This window comes from Falco rusticolus, chromosome 5 (genome assembly GCF_015220075.1).
Source record: "Falco rusticolus isolate bFalRus1 chromosome 5, bFalRus1.pri, whole genome shotgun sequence".
Lineage (NCBI taxonomy): Eukaryota > Metazoa > Chordata > Aves > Falconiformes > Falconidae > Falco > Falco rusticolus.
Window position 1 is genome coordinate 58,216,086 of NC_051191.1, and position 14,484 is coordinate 58,230,569.

Consider the following 14,484-nt stretch of genomic DNA (forward strand, 5'->3'; position numbering starts at 1 on the left):
TTTTTTTTTTTGAATTCAATTTTTGTCTTTCAAAGCTCGGCTAGTTTTGAGTGATGCTGAAACACCCCATTTGCAGTGGCTTTTTGTTCCACACCGGTATTGTTCAGGCAAAGTGGTTGTTTTCTTTTCATCCTGGCATAGCTCAGGAGTGACTGCATAGTCTGAGCTCAAACTTTCTAAAAATACTCATCTGTGAAGAGAGATCCAGCATGGCAGTGTTCAGACCCAGAGATTAACTTCTTGGAAAGGTGTGGTGCTCTGAAAAAGAAGCTGGTGGCACTGTCATGCGAATTCTCGGCACTGTAATCCCTGAAGCTGCAACACGTGGCAGGCAGAGACCTGCAGTGCTGCGGGTCTCTCTGGGGTGCTGGGACCCAGGTACAGGGGGAGTTCACGCAGTGCCTGCAGAACCAGCCCAGGGAAAACGCTGTCTGTGGGAAGGCTGTTGAGCGACTCAGAATTCATAAAGAAAAGCACTTCTTGCTGCTTGGAGAAGCAAGGCTGAACGATGAGGTTGCTCCTCACCAGAGGCTGGTCTTCATAACCACATCCTCTTGTTGGAGCATGAGACAGGCAGCTCCGGGGGAAGGGAGGATGGCAGAGGCAGAGCAAAGATCAGGCAAATGACAAATTGCAGGAAAGCATGTGGGAGTTCCTTTTTGTCCTTCCACTGGCTGATTGCAGGAAGCTCCCCAGGTGACGGCTTTAGCAGCTGCTGGGACAGGAGACCTTATTGTTCTGTGCTTGTGTTTACAGCCGTGCCAGTTTTTGGCAGGAAGCTACAAGACAAAACCCTCACATTCTTCTTTCTCACTTCTGGGTTTGCTCTCAAGGGGATGATCCTTCAGTTTAGCTCTTTCAGCTGATCCTTCAGTTTAGCTCTTTCAGCTTAGCTCAGCACCTGAGGACATCCACCTTCCCAGCCAGGCTGGGTCCCACGGTCTTCCTCCTAAGATCCTGACAGGAGCATGGAGACTTCTCGTAGAGCTCGAGAAATATTAAAGATTGCTGCTGTCATGCCTGCCACTGCATTTTTCATGCTAGACTATGTGGCAGCCCGGCACACCAACCCCCTTGTACCTGTCTGCGCCCTGTTTAGTTCCTGTTCCACTTTCCCTGGCCTTGGTCTCAAGTTCTCTTCTCAGTTTAGGTTTTCTTCGTGACACTCAGAAGAAGCACATTTGAGGTTTTCTTAATCAGTCTGGCATTGCACAGGAAGGCAGAAACTGGTAGCACCCTTGAGATGAAAAAATATGGGAACATGAGGCGCCTGTCACTGCTGGTCTCACTGGAGCCTGCGGCAAAGAAACTGGCAGCACATGGCTGTGGTCACAAGCAAACCCCTTAGGTTTCTCTCATAGCCTTGTTCTGCTGCTCCCCTATGATTCTGTGCCTTCCTGTGACGCTGTGCCCAGCTCGCGGTGGCCAGCAGCACATGGCTGACCCAACAACATGGTTTCCAGCCTCATCTTCTCCAGCCTGCAGCCAGGGGCATGGCAGCTGAGCTCTGCCAGTGCTAAATCCTGAGCTTTGTTCCCCTGCCTCCTTTTCTCCTTCCCTCCATGGGGTTTTATACTGAGGCCAGGAATTAGGGTCATGTCCCCTCTGAGGTATCAACAGGCCGTGGCTATTCTGGCTGGAGTGGCCACATGTTGGAGGCTGCTGGCAGCAAATGCCCCTGCCACAGGGCTGACAGGGCAGGCAGGTTGGTGTGTCACCAGCTCTGCTAAGGGGTGTCAGCCGGGGTTTTGCACGGAGTGGATGTGCCCAGTGTTGTAATCTCACCTGGAGAGCGCCTGGCTGCAGTTCAGCCCCCCCACGCTTGCCTGCGCCCGTGATCTCATGGGGTTTTGCAAGCGCTGACTGGGCACAGCCAGCCCACGGTGCGGGAGCTGCGGGGAAGGCACAGAGTCTGGGGTGATTCAGCCAGGGAGCCTCTCCCCCAGCTGAGTCAGGCTGTGTTCTAGCCTCTCCATGCCCCGCTGCAGGGGAGACATGCCCTCACAGACTGGGTCTCCCCAGCACTGCCGTCCCTTTGTCCCCCCAGCCCAGCATTCTGGCCCAAGCTGGTTCCCGCTGTGGCTGCTTCCTCTCCGCAGCACTGCTGCGCGCCAGCAGCTGCATCATGTCAGCCCGGCTGGGCTTTGCCGCCCTGATAAATGATCCAATTCCCGAAAGCGGGGACAGAACTGCCAACGTACAACTATCTCCCTGGGCTGAGGGGAGGGCAGCGGATGGCCAGCCACGCTCTGGGGACCTGACCGTGCATCTCATTTGTCTCCCACCAACATCGTCTCTCCCGGTGGCGTCGGTGTCTTCTCTTGCCACGCATGCAGCAGTAAGGGTAGCACCCCGGGTGTTTATATCTGTAACCCCTGCTTTGCAGAAAGGGCAGACGGGCTCTCCCTGGACAATAGGCTTTGGGGGGGTCACTGGCAAAACCACTGGCCCTTCGGCAAACTGTGGCTTGGCACCTATCAGCAGTCCCATGAGTTTGGTCTGGGCGCCTCTGGAAACAAAATGCCACCTAATGGGGTGTTCTCCTGCCCCATTTCTGCCACGGCCTCTGCTGGCTCTGCCCTCCCTGCACCAGGGCAGGGGGATGGGACAGGAAGGCCCTCATTATTCAGGGATTGCTAATTAGATGGGAATGTTACCTCCAGCCCAGATGTCAGCTCTGACCTCCCACTAACCTTTGCCTGCAAATCAAAACAGGCGCAACTCTGTTTTAAAATAATAAAAATAAGCATTTGGGGTGAAGCAGGAAAACCTGGTCCTGGGGGTAAGGCTGGGGAGGGAGGAGGGCACACGACCAGATAAGCCTGGTGAGATATGCCAGGCTGCAGAGCTGGGAGGGACAGGCCAACCTGCCCCGGGCAGAGGACAAAGTCTCATGGCTTATGGTGTCTGTGCATGTATTTTGGGCCCTCTAACCTATGTCCGGCAGTGCTGATGGCACAGACACAGCTTCTCCCCTCCCATCCCAGCTGGGACCAGTAGGTCCAGAGGTGGAGCTGATAGGGAAGGTCAGCAAGGTTTGTATTTTAACTCCCTGCCTTGCTTTGGGATTTACCAGTGGGTCTCAACAGTAGATGTTGATCCCTGGAATGAGTTCTGCCTTTCAAATCTGACCTGACTGTTTTGTTCAGGCCACCTCATGTCCCCAAATTGTTTTGGGCTAAAGGAAGCTGGGCAACATGAACAGTTGGTGATTCTTGTCCTTGGCTTGTAGGACAAACTTATTTTATAGCATTTCTGTAACAAACTATAGCTGGGGAGAAAACTGCCTGACTCTGAACTGGGCCAGTCCTTTAAATACCTCGCCCTGCGTTAACCCAGGTTTACATCTCTGTTCCCCATAGCAGACTGCAGTGCTTTGCTTTCCTCCTCTGGCCTGGGGCTTAACACTCAGGCGCTCTTTACTTGGCACCCTTTGTCCTTCTGTGCTGGACATCCAGGCACCCTGGGCTGCAGCACCAAAGCTCCTTATGACAGAGGTGGGATGGGAGGTCTTGCTGCAAAATGGGGAGCGGACATGACTGGCCGAGAACCAGCACTCTCAAGCTTTCTCATTCTGCTGCAGCCTCTACAGCTTGGGGCAGCTGCTGGTTCAGCCTTGGTTCTACTCTGCCCAGTCCATCTACACCACAGGAACAAGAGTGTGGCCTGCACTGAATCGCTCCAAGCCACCTCTCCAGGGACTCCTCCTGATGGGGCTTTCAGCTGCATTAGGCAGATTGCGGGAAGCTGAGCTGGCAGTGCAGAGATGCCCTGTCCCTGCCTCCCTCCTCCCTCCCTGCCTGCAGATCATGTCCATGACCTGGTTGTCAGCCTCATACCTGACATCTTACATCCTTGTGGTACATTTTCCCTGTCCACGGCCTGGAGCTCATCTCAGCTTTCCCCATTTCCCATCTGTCGTGAAGACTTCAGAGGTATTGCTCATCACACCGCAATCCTGATATTGCAAAAGGCATCACTGATTTTCAGTGACACGTCATTCTGCCTACCATTATCTCCAAGACAGCAAGCAGGTAAAAGTTTTGAGGTCTCCTCGCTTGCCTCCTTTGAAATCACCTGCTGGCCCACTGAGTAATGGGTGTTCTTTTTTACGCTCTGAAGGTTGTGCCTCACAGTTATGACATCACGGTAGAGATGCATTGCCCTCCAGCAACACCAGCAGAGCAGAACATGATTTCTGTAGACTTCCAGTCCTAGCTACTGCCTGGTACACCCTGTCTCCCTGCGCTTCAGGATTACTGGAGCAGAGTAATAGCTGAGAAGTGAGTAATCGCGAAGCTACCCGACCAGATTTAGACCTGACTGTAAACATCTCCAATAATAAGGGAAGGAGGATCTGTGCCTGCTAAGGTGCAGAGCTGCTGAAGGAGAAGCATGTGGTGCACAGGTATGTATACGGATGGCATTCACACAATGTACCTGCAGTACAGCTCTGCTCACAGAAACCAGCACAGCTCCGCGGGCCTGAGTGAATTTGCACCCATTTCTATGACCTAATCTTCTGAGCCAACATCTACATGACAGGCAGACGTACCAGCTCCCTGCGTGACACTGTGTACATGCACTGACATATGGTGGTACTGTGCCTGCACACCCCAACAAACACACTCACAACTACTCGTGCTTTTAAAAGTAGGCAGAGACACCTGCTCTCCTCCAGGAGGTGAGATAGATAGTTCCTCAGGCTGCACCAGGTGGTTCTTTACATATGCAAGAGAGACATTAGCAAACTGGAGCAACTCCTGTGGAGGAGCATGAAGCTACCCAGAGAGCTGGACCATCTGACACATCAGCAGGGGCTCAGGGATCTGGGCTGGTTTGCAAAGAGAGAAGGCTTGTGAGGGAGGGCTATCTAACCACTGCCTTCTACTACACAAATGGGGGTTATGCAGAAGGTAGAGCCAGATTGCCGGAGGTCCTCAGGGAAAGGACAAGAGGCAGGAAAGGGATCGTGGATTTGCCATCCTCAGAGATGTTCAAAACCCAGCTGGTTATGGTCCTGAGCACCCTGGTCTAACCTAAAGGCTGGTCCTGCTCCCAGCAGGTGGTTGGACTGGAGACCTCCAAACTTACCTCCTATACTAAATGATGCTGTGATTTTGGTAATCCTATATGCTTGGCAGTAGACATTCCTTAATTCAGACACTAATTGCAACCACTTGCCAGTGGGATGCTATAACAACTCCTGTGACCAGCCACACAGCAGGAGTATATTCGCTGTAAAGGAGGCTTTCTGGACCCTCCTGGGCTGCGATTCCCTCATAGTTTCTGACCAGCTTATTTCTGGCTGCCCATGACCGTGCATTTCCAGCACCTCTCTAGCATCCAGGTAGTCAAATGGACTGAGGAAATCATCAAGCTGGAAACATCTCTCTTTCTTTTGGTTCAAGTTTGTTTCCAGCTGGATCAGCTGGCTATGTCCTCCGGGGCTGGCAGTGAGTGTGAAGAGCAGAGGAGGGAGGGGAACAGCCCTTTAGGGGCTGCTCAGACTTGTGTTGGCTTCACACAGTCAACCCCCCCCAACCCTGACCCTTATGAGGCTGAGGAGGAGTATGATGTTCCACTCTTGCAGGTTAACCTAGCTCACATCACTCATCCCCAGCGGAAGGGTGCACAGCATCTCTTGAGCCACCAACAGCCTGCAAGCAGCTAAAGGGTGGCTGCTGTGGTAAGCGCAGGAGATGGGGAGGATCACCTGAAATCACTTCCACAGCTCCTGCCCCCCTTGGCTCTTAAAATATGTGGCTTGAGAACTATAAAAACTCAGTGCATGGTAGGGAAGGTAATTTCACCTGGCAGCTCATGCACCCGCTGTGCAAACCTGGGTGTCAGAACTGGTAAGCCCATGTAGTAGCATCTAGCCCACTCAACCCTGTGTTTCTGCAACTTTAATGTAGCTACAACTACAAGAAGCGTATTATAGAGGAAGCTCTCGGCGCCTGTTTCCTCTCTTATAAAACAGAGATAACTGCCTCCTGGAGTGCTAAATGTGACTGGTTTTGGTGAAGATTGCTGAGTGCTGGCAGTCAGCATGTGCTTTGTCCTCTGGAAGGCCAGCCTTCTGCAGCTCACAAGTGGCACGGCTAACCCCTGCCTTCCGCCTGCTGTTCCTTCCTGAAATATGCCAGTGTTCACCGAAGGGGACGGGTCCTGTGACAGCTTTTTCCTCCCCCTTGGGAGAAATTGAGTCACACCAAGGTGATGTCCTATGGGCTTGCAGCCGGCCCAAAAACAGAGTTACAGCCTGAATTCCCACTGAGCGTACCCTTCTCCCCATCCCAGCCCCTGTATGCATGTCACTTAACTTTTCATGTGTTGGTTTAATGAACTTGTGTCAGGAATTTTATGTGCATAGCAACCTTATCTGATGACAGTGACATTTTTATCATGTTTATGTTTGGTTTTATTTGTGACCAGTCTCCAGCGTAGTTCAGCGGGGTGGATTGCATGGGGTTGAAACGTGTAAGAACCCAGTGCGCACGCTGGCAGCTCAGCCAGAGACACTGAGGGGCTCTGAAGCACATCCAGAGGCAAAAGGATCGAAGTTTGTGCACCAGATTTGCCAGCTGCGGCCTTTCACACACTCGCTAGTGCCTGACAAGCAACACTGGGGGGGCCGAGGGGAGCGTTGTTTGTTTTTCCTTTCTTTTTTTCTTCCGGTTCTCAGTGCTATCACGACCAGATGGGAATAGGTTTCCACATCAGATGCGGGGGGACTCTCCAACCCAGTGCCCCCAGATACCCACAACATGACAAATGCAGACATTGCTGCTTCACCACAGCTCCAGCCAGCAGGAGTTACGGGGGAGAAGGGGAGGGGAGCTGGGTCATTCGGCAGTTTGAAATTTAAACAGCTGGATTCAGCGAGGGTTCCCAGGGTTTTTCCCAGGAAGGAGGTCAGCGGCTTGTGCAGGCAGATAGCCTGGGAGCAGCACCAGGAGTGCCCCCTGAGGCTCCACCTCCGCAGCCCTGCCTCCGCTGCAGCTCTTGGCCATATACGGCTGTGGCTGTCACAACCAAAAAGAGCCATAAATAGCTGTGTGATCGTTACCTGCCTCCTCTGCGGAGACTGGGCACCTTCCCAAGGCTGACTCTTCCTGCCTGCAGCTTCCAGCACTCCCCACCCCAGCTCCCGAAAGGCAGCGTTTCCCATGTCTCCGCTCATAGATGTGCAAGGCCAGGTCATGAGGTCCAGTTTCTCCAGGTGCTCTGCCCTGCACAACTTGCCATGGACTGTTTGAAGTGTAGAAAGCTCCTGCCTGAGACTATTCATTTGCTTTACATAGTGCTGCAGGAGGAGGGCTGTAGCTCACATGTTTACATACCTTTCTTCACCAGCTCACGGGCCAAAAGTTTCCTTAGTTTGAAGGGTGGCACTTCCATTGTTCAATTGAAAGTGTATGTACAGGGGAAGATGCAGAAGAAGAAAGAAAAACAGTACAGCAGGGAAAACCAAGACACTAGCAGAGACAGTAAGCAGCCCCACGCAAGACATTTCTTCTTGCTTCTTTTCCAGAGCGTGAGATCCCGCAGGAGAGGATGCACTCGGGCAGGGTACTGCATGATGGGGAAAGAGCTGTGCTGATCAGCATGTAGGCAGGGGTCACACCACCCTGCTGAGCCCTAATCCCATAGCATGGCTGTGACACTTCTCTGGCAGGGTCCCCTGTACCCTACACAGCCCCTGGGGACCTGAGACACATGGGGGCACACAGCGGAGGAGACTTAGCTGTGCCATTCAGCCCCCACTATTGGTGTCGAGGGAGGAGGCTGTCCTCAGGGTCTTACGCTTAGCATGTCAGCCATCAAACGCCACCTTCCTCCATCTTTTCTTTCTAGGAAAATGATCATCTGAGGGCATATTGCCCTTTCCGAGATGCAGTGCCTTCCCATGGGGAATGCCTAAAAGCAGAGGAGAGCTTCCCGTTTCCTGGAAGGAGAAGCTTGTCATTATGAGGAAGACACTGTGGGCTGAGCAGCACCAAAGCCCTAGACCAGCGGTCAGGAGACCTGGTGCATCCGTCAGACAATTATTTGCCTGTTTCCTGATGTGGCTGAATTCTCTCCTTCCCGCTTCTCAGTTTTTCTCTAAGTAATGAAGCAATTCATTGTCAGCGCATATCTTAAACACTGACTCTCTTGGTTCCTGTCTTAGACCCAGCACACTTCCCAAAAGTTTCCTGTGGGCCCCAACTACAGCAATTTAAACATTTCCCATCATATGTGAAGCAGCTCTGTGCTGCCATGGAGTGCTTGGTTCCCAGGCTTGCCTGGTCAGTCAGGGTAGGATTCTGTACCCAGCTCCCGCCTGGGACCTACTGCAGGCACCGGGGCCAGCCTCAGCCTCTCTTCCCTTCTGATTGCTCTCTCACATGGAGTTTGTCTGGTCCATCTGAGCTTGAAAGCTCTTTGGGGAAAGCAACAGGAGCTGATCTTGGCTTGAGAATCGGTCTGTGCTACCACACAACACAGTGAGAAAGGAGGACTGTATTTGATGTGCTGCAATAAAGGGGGGAATGCCTATCTTCACTAGATATCTTCACTAGACTATCCTCAGTCTCTTTCAGAGAGGAGAGGCAAGGTTGCTCCTGATGAGAACTGCTATGCTTGGGAAGCTGCCACTGAGAATTATGAGTTTTCCCCTAGACAGTCTTTTCCAGGTCTGCTGGAAACTCTTTCCCCAGTCCCACATAAACACTGCTCCTTGCTTTCTGGGCAGCTCCTTGGATGCAAAGGCAACTTTCAGGGAACACAGATGTAGCCCCTCATCTATGCTTGAATATCTGGGTGCCTTCTACATTGTAAAGGTCTTGGGCAAACAGCACTATCACAGGTGACAAGGTGTGTGACGCTGACTGGGGACTGAATCATAATGTGCTTCTCCTGATACTGGGGATTAAAGTGCCTTGCTCGACCTTTCTCCAGAAATTCAACAGAGAACAAGATTAGAGAGCAGCAACGTGAAAGGTCTCAAGCCAGTGCAGGGTGTAAAACATTTAGCATTAAGATGGCAATTGTCCTTATAGTATTTTCTGTCATTGGGATTGCCTCTTTTTGAGGCAGAAGGGCTGTTCCAAACCCCTGGGTTTCTTCCTTCCCTTGCCAGAAGGCAGAGGGAGGAGGAGGGGTGCCCATGCCAGGGTGGCTGGCACTCTCCTGTGGGACAGCTCGGTGCCAAGAGGTGAGGTCATCGCCATCAGAAGGAAGCGTGGTGTTGGCAGGGAGGAGGGCAGAGGCCTCTCCCTTCCCAGCTGTTGTGTGTTTTTGGGTCTGAGCACACGCTGAGCAGCCAGCCAGGACACAGCCAAGCAGGGCCCTCTTTTTAAAGAAAACGTTGTTTTGCAAATGGAATGGGTGGAGAGGGTCTGAAGGAATTACAGCTTGCAGCCCCTCTCGCTTTCCTCCATTGCCTCCTCCTGCGGGGGTGAGGGTTGCACTCATTTCAGGGCACACAAACACAGATCAGATTCTTTCTGACCCCCAGGCATTTAAGTCTAGAATCACTTCCAGGGGACTACAATCTAGATTTACAGCTTTAAAGGAGACTTTACAGTGATCTGAAAAGGCCTTGGGCTCCTATATCCTGAAGAAGCACAAAAAAAGCCATCTTTAAGTGCTTCTAATTATACCTTTTTTTCCTCCCCCTCCTGCTTTACATATTTTCCTGTTGGGTTTTTTTTTCTTTTTTTTTCTTTGCTAATTACAATACTAATTTTAGGAATGAGTCTTGTCCACTCTGGAAAACCAATAGAAAATTATTAAAAAGGCAGCAGCATGAAAATGAAAGTAAGCCTGGGGAAAGGTAATTGTTTATAACTGAGGGGTTTTGTTAACTCCTGTGCCTAATTAACACACTCAAAGGGGAGCCTTTGTTGAAACTTCCACACCCTGCTTTTTCAATTAAGGTACAAAAGAGATCATAATAAAAAGAGCTTGGAGACAGCTGGTATGTCCCCTAGCAAAGCCAAACCTGATTTAGCATTCCTTAAATTAAAAAAAACACCAACCAACCAAAAAAAACCCCAAAACCCCAAACTCCAAACATACACATACCTTCTTTTCCTACATATGATTTTTTTTTTTCTCCATGTAATGCAAAGCTTGTTTCTCATGGATTCCTAGTAGGAACAAAACCCTTAAATTATGATCCTCATTGCTGATGTGTTTTTAGCCCACAGGAAAAAGGGGCTGGGATGATTATTTTCAGGGTTATGATGGCTGTTAGAAGAAACTTTGCAGGAAAGCTGAATCATCGGGTGAGCATCTTGTTTTCATCTTTTTGTATTTTGCTATCCCACATCTAAAAGGCGGATTATGAAAATTCAAAAGGCTTTTATATATATACATTCCTCTATAAAGAGTCAAAGAATTATAGGCCTCTGTGCTGTCTCGCAATTAGCAGCAAACTTACATACAGGTGTGTGCTTCAAGTTCAGTGTTAGATGCAGCTGTAATGAGGAGAATGGTAGAGTAGCAGGAGGTTTATGGATGTTTTTACTTCATGTGTAAACAGAAAAGACAAGGAGGGAGTGGACAGGATTTACTATGGGTTGAATGCTTTGACCCACTAGGTAAAAGAGAGCAGACCTGTCTTTCTATTTCATGCTTCAGATTTGTATCACACTTGGGTCTGTAACTCAAAGTCCAAATATTCTCTTCCACAAAAAAACTTTTAACTTTTTTTTTTTTTCCCTGGACCACTGCAGAAAGCAGCAGTGGTTGCAGGATTCCTTATATCCCAGCCTAACACAAGCTGCTACCTCACATAGAGGAATTTCAGAAGATGCTCCCAAGCACTCTGTCCTGTGGGCTTGATTCCTTTAACACTTTTCTGTCTCTTGGTAGCTGAGAAATATTACAGAGCAGGTGCTAGTCTGCAGTTGGGCAGCTCCGTAGCCTGCTGCTACTCAATGAGGGATTGATTTTTGACAGGAGATGTGTGTTATGCAAACACGCAGGGTGCCCAGTAAGTTGTTTTCTTTGTTCCAGAATAATCCCAGGAAATGATGTTCTGATAAATGGGAAACAAAATGGCTGTGTTAAATGGAACTCATCTGCATCTTGGCTAAAAGGTGGTTTCCCACCGTGATGGTACCTCATGTATCTCTGTTGGTATTTTCTCAACCCTACAAAGCTAGCACCTCAGTAGGTCCTGGCTAATTTTCTGCCTTCTGTGCCAGCACAGTCAGTTCAGTCTTCTGGTCCATCCACCTGACTCAAAGACAGGGCTGAGAATAAGAGCAACACACGTATCTTCTTTATGCCCAGCTTCCTGCACTGGCCCATATGTTTCTGAAGGCAGAGCAGACCGGCAAAGCTGTGCAGAACAGTCCATGCTGACAGTGGGAGGCCAGAGGAGCTGGGAGAATTGAGGAGGCTCTCAAGGGAGCAGGAAAAAAGTCCCAAATGTGGGAGGGAATCTTGGCAGAAATGAAAGGGGGGTTGTTGAGCAAAGCATGCAGTGGCTCCAGATGCACAGAGCTTGCAATATGTTACGCTGGGAATCTGTGGGTGTGTTTATAAGACCTGCCACTGACTTGCAAGCACAAAGGATGTAGACTCCTCTTATCAGAAAAATGCAGGCTTCAGTTTTGCACGAGAGAGAGAATGAATGCTCGTGTAACTTCACATCGAGTCTTCTTTCTGGTTGCAGCCTGACAGAATGGTCCCAAAGTTTGGCTTTGACTGGACTGACTTTGGTTTCTGGCAGGCAAAAGTGGTGTCTTTAGTTGTGGCAGGCTATAAACAAGTTAGTTCCCCTGCAGTTCCCACAACAAAGCTACAATGAGAATCTGGATGACTTTCTACAGCACTGGAAAAATCCCTTGTTCCTAGCATCTCTTGGGCATACTAGAATATTTAAAGCTAGTTTCACTTTGTCCTCAGCCAGCTCCCTGGAATGAGAACCACAGAGCCACTTCATTTGAGCAAATATTTGGCCTTGATTACTATTGCAGGCTGAACCCAAAACCAAACAGCAAACATGAGGTAAGCTGAGAGGCAACATTAGCAGAGCAAAAGCTCACACAGTAACCTCGGGAAAGGCAGCAAGCTGAAAGCAGGGGCGCTCTTGGTTTTTTTGTAGGTGAGGGGGAGGAGAAATGAAGACTAAATTCCTGCTGGGAGAGGAAAAGGGCAGTGAACATCTAGTTAGATGCTTTTTGTTTAGATGTCCGTTAAAGGTGACTGATACTGAAAAGCAATTAAAACACTGAAAAAAATTGTGAAGTAGTTAAATACTATCACCTTTATGTATTCTCTGTATGTAGACCCAACTTCCAAATAGTGCAGTCACCCTGCTACTGAGTTCTCGGTTCTGTGAAAACATGGCCCAGCCTGAGAGCTATGGAAAGAAAAGAGAAGAAAAGGTGGCGTTAAAGCTCTCCACAGCCCTACCTTATCAGGATGAATTAAATAGCGTTTAGTCTGATTTTTCAATCTCTTTACAATATTTTTTCTTTATCAATATCTGATGCAAGCCTGGCAAGTATGTTTGCTATCTGAGAGTCACAAGCATAACAGATGCATGCAGGTTGACAGAAGGGATGGGGAGGGATGTTATTCTCCTTTCAGCTTAACCTTTGCTGAGTAAGAAGAATGCCCCCAAGCCCTTCTAAACTCGGGAATCTGAAGCATTTCTTACCCCCTCTGAGAAAGGGAGAAGGAAAAGGAGGTATCTGAGATAAAGGATCCTTAGCAATTGTTGAACCTGGGAGTTGCGAGGCTAGGACAGACAAGCCTAAAATTACATGCATCATACTCACGGAATTATCACTGAAGGAGTTAAGCTGTAACAGATTGTGTGAAAATGTTACAGTTTTCTGCAGCAAAGGGTTGCTGTGCTTATTTAAGGCAGGTAACAGGATGTGTTCTGCTGCCATTTTGGACAAGTCTGGGTAGGCCCACGGCAGAAAACTCAGATTCCAAATACTGAGTTTGGGGCAACGATACTTTTGCTGGGTGGCTTGTCTTCCTGTTGGCCCTTCTGTATAATTGTGTTGGATGCTAGCTTTCTCCAGATTTAAAGCTGAATAGAAAATAGTGAGCAGCAAGAGAACGGGGCTAAAGGAAACATGGTTAGGAAGGGGATATACTGAACTAAAAAATGTCTGTTGCTTAGCATTGTGCTTGCATTTAAATGGAAGAGATGATTATATTAGAATTGCTTGGAGTTAAAGAGCCCTGGGCCATTATTCTTAGTATGTCAGATCAGGAATGTGGTGTCTCTAACCACGCATATTGGAGCTGTAATCTCATCTCAGGGTTTGGAGGAACTCAAAGCTCCAAGAAGAGTTTTCCTCTGCCTAAGACAGAAGTTTTCATTTAGGTGTGTTTCTGAGGATACTTCATGACTTCAGAGCACAGCTGTTTGATAACCTGCTTCCCCAGTAAAGGTCCCTTCTAAAGGATGGTGTCACTCCCATGAAAGGAGGAACTCTGGCACAAGATGAATGTACTTACTGCACTACACAACCAATGGATAGGAGCTTTATGCCTCTGAATGGTATCCCAAATGAGCAGAGATGCTCTATGTAAACGCTTTATTTTTCAGCTGCAGATCCTGTCATTAACGTGTTAAGAAAGTGAAAACAAGTTCCTCTTTTACTAAAGCTGAAGCAAGAACCACAATGAGGGAGCAGGAGTTCAGCAGGTTGTTCACACAAGGCTGTGTGGGTGGAGGGTTGGGGAGAGGTGAAAAGTAAAATAACTGTTTTAAATGCTAGAGTATGCCAGGTACAGCTCCTCCCCAGTCCTGGGGTGCAGGTATAGTTCCCTCTTAAATTTTCTCCATTGGCAAAGTCAATTTGAAAGACTCCTGTCACAGTGCCTCAGTTTAATCCCTTCAGTTGTGCTGATGCATCTCCCTGTGGGCCTATAAACTAGATCAGTGAACTGATCTTTTTTCTTAACCTTCTTTTTTAACTCTACTTCAGTGATCCAGTTTACAATATGGCTTTTGAAACATCCGCTGGAGCAGTGGTAAGCCATGACACAGCTTGTGTCATTCCTCCTATGACTAGGAATGAATGGCTAGTGGGAGAATAAACATCTTACATGGACATATGGAAATGAGCCAAGTAAGCCATACATTTTCCACAGCCATGCCAGAAGCTGGGTGTTCATGCTAAGGGTAACATCATTCTGTAAGAAAAGGACTACTCGCCTCCTCACATCTGCTACTGGCTGCTTCTGAGGCAGGTTACCAGGCCACATTTCCCTTACTGTGGTCCAGTGCAGCTCTTCTATGTCAGCTGCTTCAGGTAGAATTTGGATGAACTGAGCTAGAACTTGGGCTTAAATGGTTAGTAACTAAATTTGTAAGTTCTGACCTCCCAGTGGAAACATCACTTGCTTTCACTCTTTCCACACCTTAGGTTCATGGTTTTCCACCTTCTGCACTCTCACAATTTGGATTTGGCATTTGCTAGAGGAGCAGAACAATAAAGAATCAGTGTAAGGGGA